Source organism: Tamandua tetradactyla, chromosome 1 (genome assembly GCF_023851605.1).
Source record: "Tamandua tetradactyla isolate mTamTet1 chromosome 1, mTamTet1.pri, whole genome shotgun sequence".
Lineage (NCBI taxonomy): Eukaryota > Metazoa > Chordata > Mammalia > Pilosa > Myrmecophagidae > Tamandua > Tamandua tetradactyla.
Window position 1 is genome coordinate 13,745,479 of NC_135327.1, and position 9,199 is coordinate 13,754,677.

The 9,199-nt window shown below is 44.1% G+C and overlaps 1 pseudogene; it reads left to right on the top strand.

The window, feature by feature from the left end:
• The first annotated feature begins 2,214 nt into the window (after positions 1-2,214).
• Positions 2,215-2,717, top strand: LOC143680095 (ly6/PLAUR domain-containing protein 6 pseudogene; annotated as a pseudogene).
• Positions 2,718-9,199: the final 6,482 nt, after the last annotated feature.

Below are 9,199 nucleotides of genomic sequence, written 5' to 3' on the forward strand. Positions count from 1 at the left end.
GAGTTACAAAGAATAAAGATATAATGTAGGAGTCCTAAAAGAAAAGTCTGCTGCTTTTTTGATTCTGTGGGATTATGGAAGGGGAAGGAGGAAAGAGAAGCAGGTAACAAGGGGATAAAATGGGTGCCCAAATTTCCTTTCTCTAAACTTTGGCTTGGAATGGGGTGGGTGGATTAGTGGGTACATTGAGGATAAGGAAGGGAATCACTGACTCTGCTTCCTATATAAGACTCTGGAAAGAGATCACCTCTTGGGCTGTCCCTGCCCCCAAACTATAGTGTAGCCTGGCAACTGGACAGCTTGGTATGACTGGGCAGAGGGAAGCCTTGGAATTTGGAATCCCCAAGCTTCCCTGGGAACCTGAGTATCGAACCAGACCCAGAGGTGGCTGAGGGTCTCACTGGAGGGCTTTCTAGAAGAGGCTGCAATACCAGGGTGAGGTACCTGGCCTGTTCCTGCTTAAAAGCCACCATGCGCCATGGTGAATTTGCCGGCACTTGACGAATGTTCACTGAACAAATCAGTTGGGTTGTATCTTCTTTTGTGTGTGTCATATGAGCATCCCTTGTTCTCCAGACATTAGCAGTCACTCATTCCTTGAATATTCACTGACTGTCAGTGCCCGCTATGTAGGAAATGTAATTAATTCCCTGGTAAATTCTGATATATTCCAATAAATCCATCCTACTGCCTGCTTGTGTTGTTTTGCTCTAAATAGCTCAGCTGCTCCAGGCTGTTTTGGGGTCAGCTGTGGCGACTTCTTTTTTTTTTTTTTTGGCATGGAAAAGTCACAATTTTTTATTGAGTGGTTATTCTGTGCCAGCATGACCACACTTAACTCTTGCAACCAGGGGCTCAGAGAAATTGGGTAGCTGGCCTAAGGTCACACAGCTTGGAAGTAGCCATGCTCCTAACCAGTCTACTGTGTGACTTTTATTTTATTTTTTTAAAAAAATATAACAACAAACAAGTGCAAACATTCTTAACTTATGATCATTCTGTTCTACATATATAATCAGTAATTTACAATATCATCACATAGCTGCGTATTCATCATCATGATCGTTTCTTAGAACATTTGCATTAATTCGGAAAAAGAAATAAAAAGACAACAGAAAAAAATTCATACATTCCATACCCCTTACCCCTCCCTTTCACTGATTACTAGCATTTCAATCTAAGTTTATTTTAACATTTATTCCCCCTATTATTTATTTTTATTCCATATGTTTTACTCATCTGTTGATAAGGTAGATAAAAAGAACATCAGACACAAGGTTTTCACAATCACACAGTCACACTGTGAAAGCTATATCATTATACAATCATCTTCAAGAAACATGGCCACTGGAACACAGCCCCACATTTTCAGGCAGTTCCCTCCAGCCTCTCCATTACACCTTAACTAAAAAGGGGATATCTATTTAATGCATAAGAATAACCTCCAGGATAACCTCTCGACTCTGTTTGGAATCTCTCAGCCACTGACACTTCATTTTGTCTCATTTTGCTCTTCCCCCTTTTGGTCGAGATGGTTTTCTTAATCCCTTAATGCTGAGTCCCAGCTCATTCTAGGATTACTGTCCCACGTTGCCAGGAAGGTCCAGACCCCTGGGAGTCATGTCCCACGTAGACAGGGGAGGGCAGTGAGTTTGCTTGTTGTGTGGCCATTTCTTAACCTCTTCTCCCAGCTGCTGTTCTTTTCCTATTCCACTTTGCTCCAGACATCCTTATGATCAGGTAACCCTAGGCAAAGACTCTGCACAGACTCCAAACTCTGTCCTGGATTTGACTCTGACTTGGAAGCCTGTGAAGTCATAGGATCATGGCCTGTGTTGGTCATCAGGATGTCTTCTGGCTCATTCAGGCAAGTCTCCTCTCATATGTTCAGCCAGGAGGCCCCCCGCCCCTCCCCCCTGTGCTCCCCTCCCTTCTTCCCTCCCTCCCTCCCTCCTTCTCTAACCTCCCTCCCTCACTCCCTGGCTCCTGCTGCGAGCTGGCAGGGCTCCGCATTGCACACTGTATGGGCGCCACAGTGTTCGTGGGATGGGGCAGCTGGCTGCTGCTGGTGGCCAGAATCCACACGCAGCCGGTCATGTAACAATCTGTTGGAGTAAAATCTGCAGTTGAGCAACTCATGCAAAGGCACAAGTTCAATCCTGCTATCCCAAGTCCCCACTCCCAGGCCCATATGAGTGATGCTTGAATCTGCCATGGAACCTGGCCTGGCTCCTGCTTCTGAGCCTGCTAGCTAATTGCCTGAGAGCTACTCAGTCCCGAGACTGCACTGTGAAAGACATTATCCACCTCCACCCTTCAACCACACCATAGCCTGGTGGATTTAAGTGTTTCACCTGTGAAAAGGCAGTAGACAATTATGAGTGCAACCAATGAGCTCCAGACATCTATTGTCCTCGAGAGACCAGATACTGCTATACTTAGCACCCAATGGAAGTCATGGGAAATAGCTTCTCTGTCACCAAACACTTTGTGCCGCTGGAAGAGTGCTTATCCACTGGCTGCAGAGACTCTGAGCATGAAGGCCACAAGACATGCACTTCCTGTTGTGAAGGCAATATCTGTAACTTGCCAATCCCCAGAAATGAAATGGATGCCACATTTGTTACAACGTCACCTATAAATCAGACAAATGGGAATCCTCACTGCATGTCCGTGATAGGTCCCACCTGTGGGAGTGGTGGGGACTCACTTTATAGCATCTTGGGGCTTCGTCTACAGTAGCCATCCATGGGAATCGATCTCAGTGGTCCACGGTCATGCATGAGTCCCTGGCCTGACAGTGGTCACACGTCCGCGACACAGCCCACAAAAACCATCATGGCCGGGCATCATCGCATATCATTAGGAATAAGCATGATGTCGATGTGGTCATTTCGAGTCTAGACAACACTCTATTGACGCCAACCTGCCCCCAATACAAACCTGGAATTGTATGCCACACACCTTTGTTTCGCTCCAAGAAATAGTTACATATTTAAGATCTGAGGTTCTTAATTTGAAATACACTCATGAGTTTCAGGAGATCCATCTAACCCTCTGAGATGTTAGGCGACATGTTATATGGACATGAATAAGTGTGTGTTTTACAGGAGGAAAGTAAAAAGCCACGGGTTTAAATGCACTCATAAATTCACTTATAGCTTTAGAATGTTAAAACTTCTACTCCAAAATGGGTGGACTATTTCCTTGGAGATTCTGACTGGGAAGGTATGAAGCGATTTGTCCAATTTTCTCCAACATTCTTCTCCCGGTGGTAGGATTTATATTTCCTCTCTCTGTGAGGGAAATAAAAAGGCAGTCATAGAAGTATAAAGTATGGGTAGGGGTGCTGGAGAAGGATATTCTCTCACCGCAATGGAACCAACATCCACAAAGTGGCTAGATTTATCCCTTCATATAATTAGTGAGATTTGCCTTGATTTGGCATCAAATTAAGCTCCCTGAGAGGCTGGATTTCACCTGGAACAATGGGATTAGCCTTGGTCCAAAGAGTCCCAAAGCAGGATGCAGGCTTTTTTCTCAAGGTAGGGTTTTCTTCAGGCATAGCTAATCTACCAGAGATGATTTCTGGTACGAAAGGAAGCAGATGGGTGGAGGTTGATGCTGGTTCACTCTGAAGGCTCAGGAAGTGGCTCAGCCTGTTTCTTCCTCCAACTGAAGCTTATCCTAAGACCCCTCCCCATTCTCCTCCAAATCTCCAGGGACTTTAGTGAGAAGGCTCTGCATTGAATTGCCTCATAGTTGATGGAGAAAGCAGTATGCTAGGATGAGAACAGGTGGGGTGATAGTGAAACTAATGAGGAGATCCAGCCAACTTTGTGATGGAAAATTGGTTTCATTTCAATTGCTTTTGAAGTAAATGATGAAACTTTCACCATCTTTCGTACATTTTTGGCACCCCAAGTTACTATTTTTTCTCCTTCTTTATAAATTATTATATGATATTTATTTTTGTATGGCATAACTATCAGCTAAAATATGTTGTAAAATATTCTTTATTCTGAACAAAATGATCAAATTGAGTACTTATTTTTTCAACAGTGGTCCAGCTTGTATGTTTGTTGAAAGTGATCTATTATACTTGCACCAGTATTGGAAAAAGTTAACTTATGTGGTGAGAGAGAGGAGTGTGTTTGCTTGAAGGCTTTTGTTCATGGCTTCCTCAGAGGTGCTGTCCCAGAAATAACGCAGGCCGTGAGCAACGCTGGTATGTGTTTCTGTGCGGGGCTATGGGGTGTGTCTGCATAAAACTTGGTGGAGCCAATGCTGATACAGAGACAGTGTTGTCAGGGCCCTCTGCCCCCACAGGAAAATGTCGCTGGTTCATAAAATGGAATGCCCTTAAGGACCAAAGATGAACCGACAGTGGTAATGCTGACATAAATTATCTACTTCAGACTTTGGTCACTCACAATTGTGAGGGGGAAGTGGTGGGAGAGAAAGCAAGACACATATTAAGCACCTCCTGTATGCCAGGCACTGTGCTAAGCATTTTACCTAAATTAGTCATATAATCCCCTCAAGAACCTTATAAGGTATATTCTTGGTATTAACATTCTACTGACGGAGGTACTCAGGCTCAAAGAAGCTCAAAATGCAAAGCCTTTTTAGATTTAGGATATATGGGTGATGCAGGATTAGAGAGGAAGGGGAGGTGAAATTACCACCCTTAAGAAAACTGTCAGGCCTGACTTTTTGGAAATTTACCCATCTTATTTGTGAATTTTATTAAGCCCACAAAAGCCATTCTGCGTGTGTCCCCAGATGATATTTGGGAAGGGTGGGGTGGGTATGGCTTCCTCATTCATCCCTCTTGCTGAAAGAAGACACAGAATGGTTCTGCATCTAAAGATGCTATAAGATATAATGAAATTTGATGTTGTACTTGTCTACAAGTGCCATTTTTGTGCATGGTCACCCTCCATTGACACTTTCCAAGTAGTGCATGCTATTTGAGTAAAAGACAGTATCCGAATGCTGGTTCTTAATGAGAAGGGGGCCATATCAAGCCTCTCTGGCTTTGGGGTGCAGGGAGCAGGTCCACAGTGGTGCACATTCATCCACCCCCCCGGGGGTTCCTGGTGACTCTGCACAGGTGTGTCTGCATTCATCCAGTTGGCTTGGATATCAGAATGGCTTGTGTTCAATTCCTAAACAAAGTGATGTGCTCGCCATCTCTGGCTTCAAGGAGCCAAGGAAGAGCCATTCGTGTGGCAGATCCAGGACCTGCAGTCATCTGACCTTTCCCCACATTAAACCTCCAATTAAATGCCACCACCAGTGGCGACTGGAAGTGCAGACAGCAGCAATGTGTATATTAGCCTCTGTGCCACATTTATTTTTAGGCTCCCGATAGTATTTTCGTATCAATGTGGGATTAATGCCTAAATTTTTAAAATACTGTACATTTTGTAAATCAATGAATAAAGGTTTTAAGTGTAAAAAAAATGTTCAGGTGGGAGAATGTGACAATTTTCTGGAGTTTGATAATCTTCCATTTTCCTTGATGATCTTTCAAGGGGTCTCACAACCCAGCTGGGGCATTAAGAATGAGTCCCCAAGGCTGCTGGGAAGGTGTTGCTGGTCTGTGAGAGAGGACAGGGAGGGAGGGAAGTTGGGGAGAAGGAAAGAGGAAAAGATATTACAACTTAATTCATCTTTAGAATTCTCAATTCTAAAAAGTTCATTGGCAATGTTGATGCTGCTGGTTAGGGAACTACACTCTGAGAACATCAACCTCATCCAAAGCCAGCTTGGAGACAGTGCACCCCAACCTGATAAAGTGTTTTGCTGTTGACATGGGGTAGGCAATGCTGCTACTTCCAAAGAATCCTTGTACCCAGCAGCCAGGTGCATCTGTTTGTTGCATCCTGTCAACAAGTCCCTGAGGAAGCTAATGAGCAACTTGGATCCAATTCTTTCTTGTCTGTCAGGATAGGCATCTGTGCTTGTTATTGAACTTGATGTCTCTGCCAGGCTCTGTGGCCAGAATAAAGCACCTTGTCAGGTAGCTGGCAAGAGCATTCCTTCACAGTATTGGACCAGAAAGCCTAACCAAGTGATATTTTCTTGAATAGCACAAGTGTACATCCCACTGAATTGGGAGAGCAATGGACAGTCTTCTGCTCTCAGAATCCCGTTCATTTATGTCCGTGTTGATGTTATGGAGGACAGAAGAGGATGCCCATGTCATGCAAAGGCTAGGATGTAATGGCCACTGCTCCCGTACACCCATCAGCATTTAGTCTCTCATGAGCACAGTCTGACCCTAAAAGGAGGACTAAAAGTGGGACCAGAGAACACTGATCAATGCATCAAGGACCAACCCCAAGGCTAGGTCTGTAATATTGAGCCAAGCTGGGTGTATAGTGAGGACTCAAGAAATGTTAGCTGTGATTATTGCGGGTATAAGTGTCCTAATGAAGGTCTTGGATAGAATTCTCTCGTGTCATATAATCCACAGCCTCCTTCTGGGAGGAAATTATTGCATTCCTGATAAATGCTTAAGCAATTTTCTGATAAACTTTAAAAAGATTAAGAACTCTTCATCAGCTATCTAAATATTCAGCTGGTTGTCAGACATTCTCTGTCTTCTGTTCAGTTTAATAATGAGTATCCAACCATTCTCTTTTTCTGTGAGATGTTATCAACAAGAGAAAACTATTGACTTGGCTTTGTGGCAAATTTGAAATCAAACTTTGACACATCCTTATAGCTAATTTATCTGCAAAAAGTTTAAAACAGCCATTACAGTGATAGGACATAAAAAATAGTCAACATTAAGGATTTGCTGCTTGCCAGCAAGACTGCATAGCTCAGCTCATGGACTCTTCATAATGAGTTGGCTTATAAGAGCTCCATTTTACTTATAAGATGCTCAGAGAGGTGAAGTGACTTTCCCAAGGTCACACAGCCAGTAAGAGGCAAAGTAGGGTTTTGAACCCAGATTTGCCTGAATCCTGAGCTAGTTCTAGCAACAGCTATATTCTTCTGCTTTTGCCAAGGAATTATTTGAGGAGAGGGAGAGTGGGGTAGACCCTGAGAGAGGAACAGGTGTGGGGTTGTGAGACTGCAGAGGAGGGAGGAGACCGTCCCAGGTGGGGGCTTGAGAAGAAGCCATGGGGGAAGAGCTGGCTCATCTGGGAAGAGAGACTAGGAAAGGAACACATGACAACAGTGAAGGGCAGGCTAGGAGGAGCCCCGAGATGGTTAGAGGCAGAACCAAGAAGCCAAGCATGTTTAGAGTTCTAGAGACTAGAGCTGCAGCAGTTGTTCTTGGTTCTTCAATGGGGAAAACTCTACTTCCTCAAGTGTTGTGTACCCTACGAGCTGCTAGTGAGACTTTCATGACTGGATTCAGAGAGCACATCCCAGTTCCACCTTTTACTGGCTGTGTGACCTTGGGAAAGTCACTTCACCTCTCTGAGGTCAAAGTTTCCTCATCTGAAAAACTGGGGTAATTTGAAACCCTCATGTATTGTTGGTTGGAAAGTACAGTGGGACAGCCACTGTGGAAAACAGTTTGGCAGTTCCTAAAAAAATTAAACAGAACTACCATATGATCCAGCAATTCCACTCTTAGGCATATACCCAAAAGAACTGAAAATGGGTCCTCAACCAAATATTTTTATTTAAATGTTCATAGCAGCCCTAGTAACAATAGCCAAATGCTGGAAACGACACAGATATCTATCAACTGATAAACAGATACACAAATTGAGGTATATCAGCACAATGGAATAATATTCAGCCATAAAGAGAAATGAGGCACTGATACATGTGACAGCACACATGAATCCTGAAAACATGCTAAGTGACAGAACCCAGACACACAGATGAATTGGCAAATCCACAGAGCCAAAAAGATGATTTGTAGCTGTTGGTGTAAGGAAAGAGGGGGAATGGCGGATGGTTTGAAGAATACAAGAAAAAAATGTAAAACATGAAAAAATAAAATAAAAAGATACTTCTGGCTTCTGTATGGGTAACTACTCAGCAATAAAAATGAATGAAGGGGGCGGGCCACGGTGGCTCAGCAGGTAGCAGTGCTTGCCTGCCATGCCCGAGGACCTGGGTTCGATTCCCAGTGCCTGCCCATCTAAAAAAAAAAAAAAAAAAGAGGCCCTATTTAGGGCGTGCCACAGTGGCTCAGCAAGTAAGAATGCTTGCCTGCCATGCCTGAGGACCTGGGTTCAATTCCTGGTGACTGCCCATGTTAAAAAACAAAATGAATGAGGTACTGATAGAAGCAGCAGCATGGATGAATCTCAAAAACAGAAGGCTATATGAAAGAAGCCAGTCACAAAAGAATACATACCGTATCAGACAAAAGAATCTATGATAACAGAAAGCACATCAGTGGTTGTCTGGAGCAAATGTCTGGGGAGATTGGCTGGGAAGATGCACAAGAGAACTTTTTGGTGTGGTAGAAATAGTCTTTATTTTGATTATGTGGTAGTTACACCAGTGTACCCATGTGCCAAGGCTCGATGAATTGCACACTTAAAATGTGTACATTTTATTGCATGTCACTTATACCTGAATAAAGTTGATTGAAAACAGATGCAGGCAAGAGAAAATGTGAAAGTGTCTGGGGCCTAGCGTTTCAGACTCCACTCACTGTATTTGTGACCAGACTTGAGATGGTCTTGCAAGTGACTGAAGAGGGGGGAGCATTCCAGGCAGGGGAAGAAGGGCAGACAGATATGAGAACGTGCATGATATAAGAGGAGAACAAGCAGGATTCCTGCAGAGCTAGAGTGCAGGGCTCAGGCAGGCTGGGGCAGTAGAAGCTGCTGAAGTGGTCCACTGCAGTCAAGCCTTCACTGCCAAGTGAGTGACTGGATTTCAGACTGTAGATAAGAGGGACATGAATGGAGGATGTTCAAGTAGAGAGAGGTCTTCAGGCTAGGGAAAGTTCCTCTGGCTTTCCTGGGCAGGAGAGCTTGGAGGAGGAAGAGATTGGAAGCCACTTCTGTTACTTTCAGACCAGAGATAAACCTCAAATGGCTTCACAAATAACTTTCTCCCCATCACGAGTTGCCGGAAACTGAGCTGCCCCAACGCCTTGAAAGTTTCCCCTTCCCAGCTGGCTAAGTTCCTCATCTGACCCCGGGTTTAATAAGCATCCTAGACTCCGCTGTCAAAGAGATCCTGACCACTCTTTCCAAGGACCAGG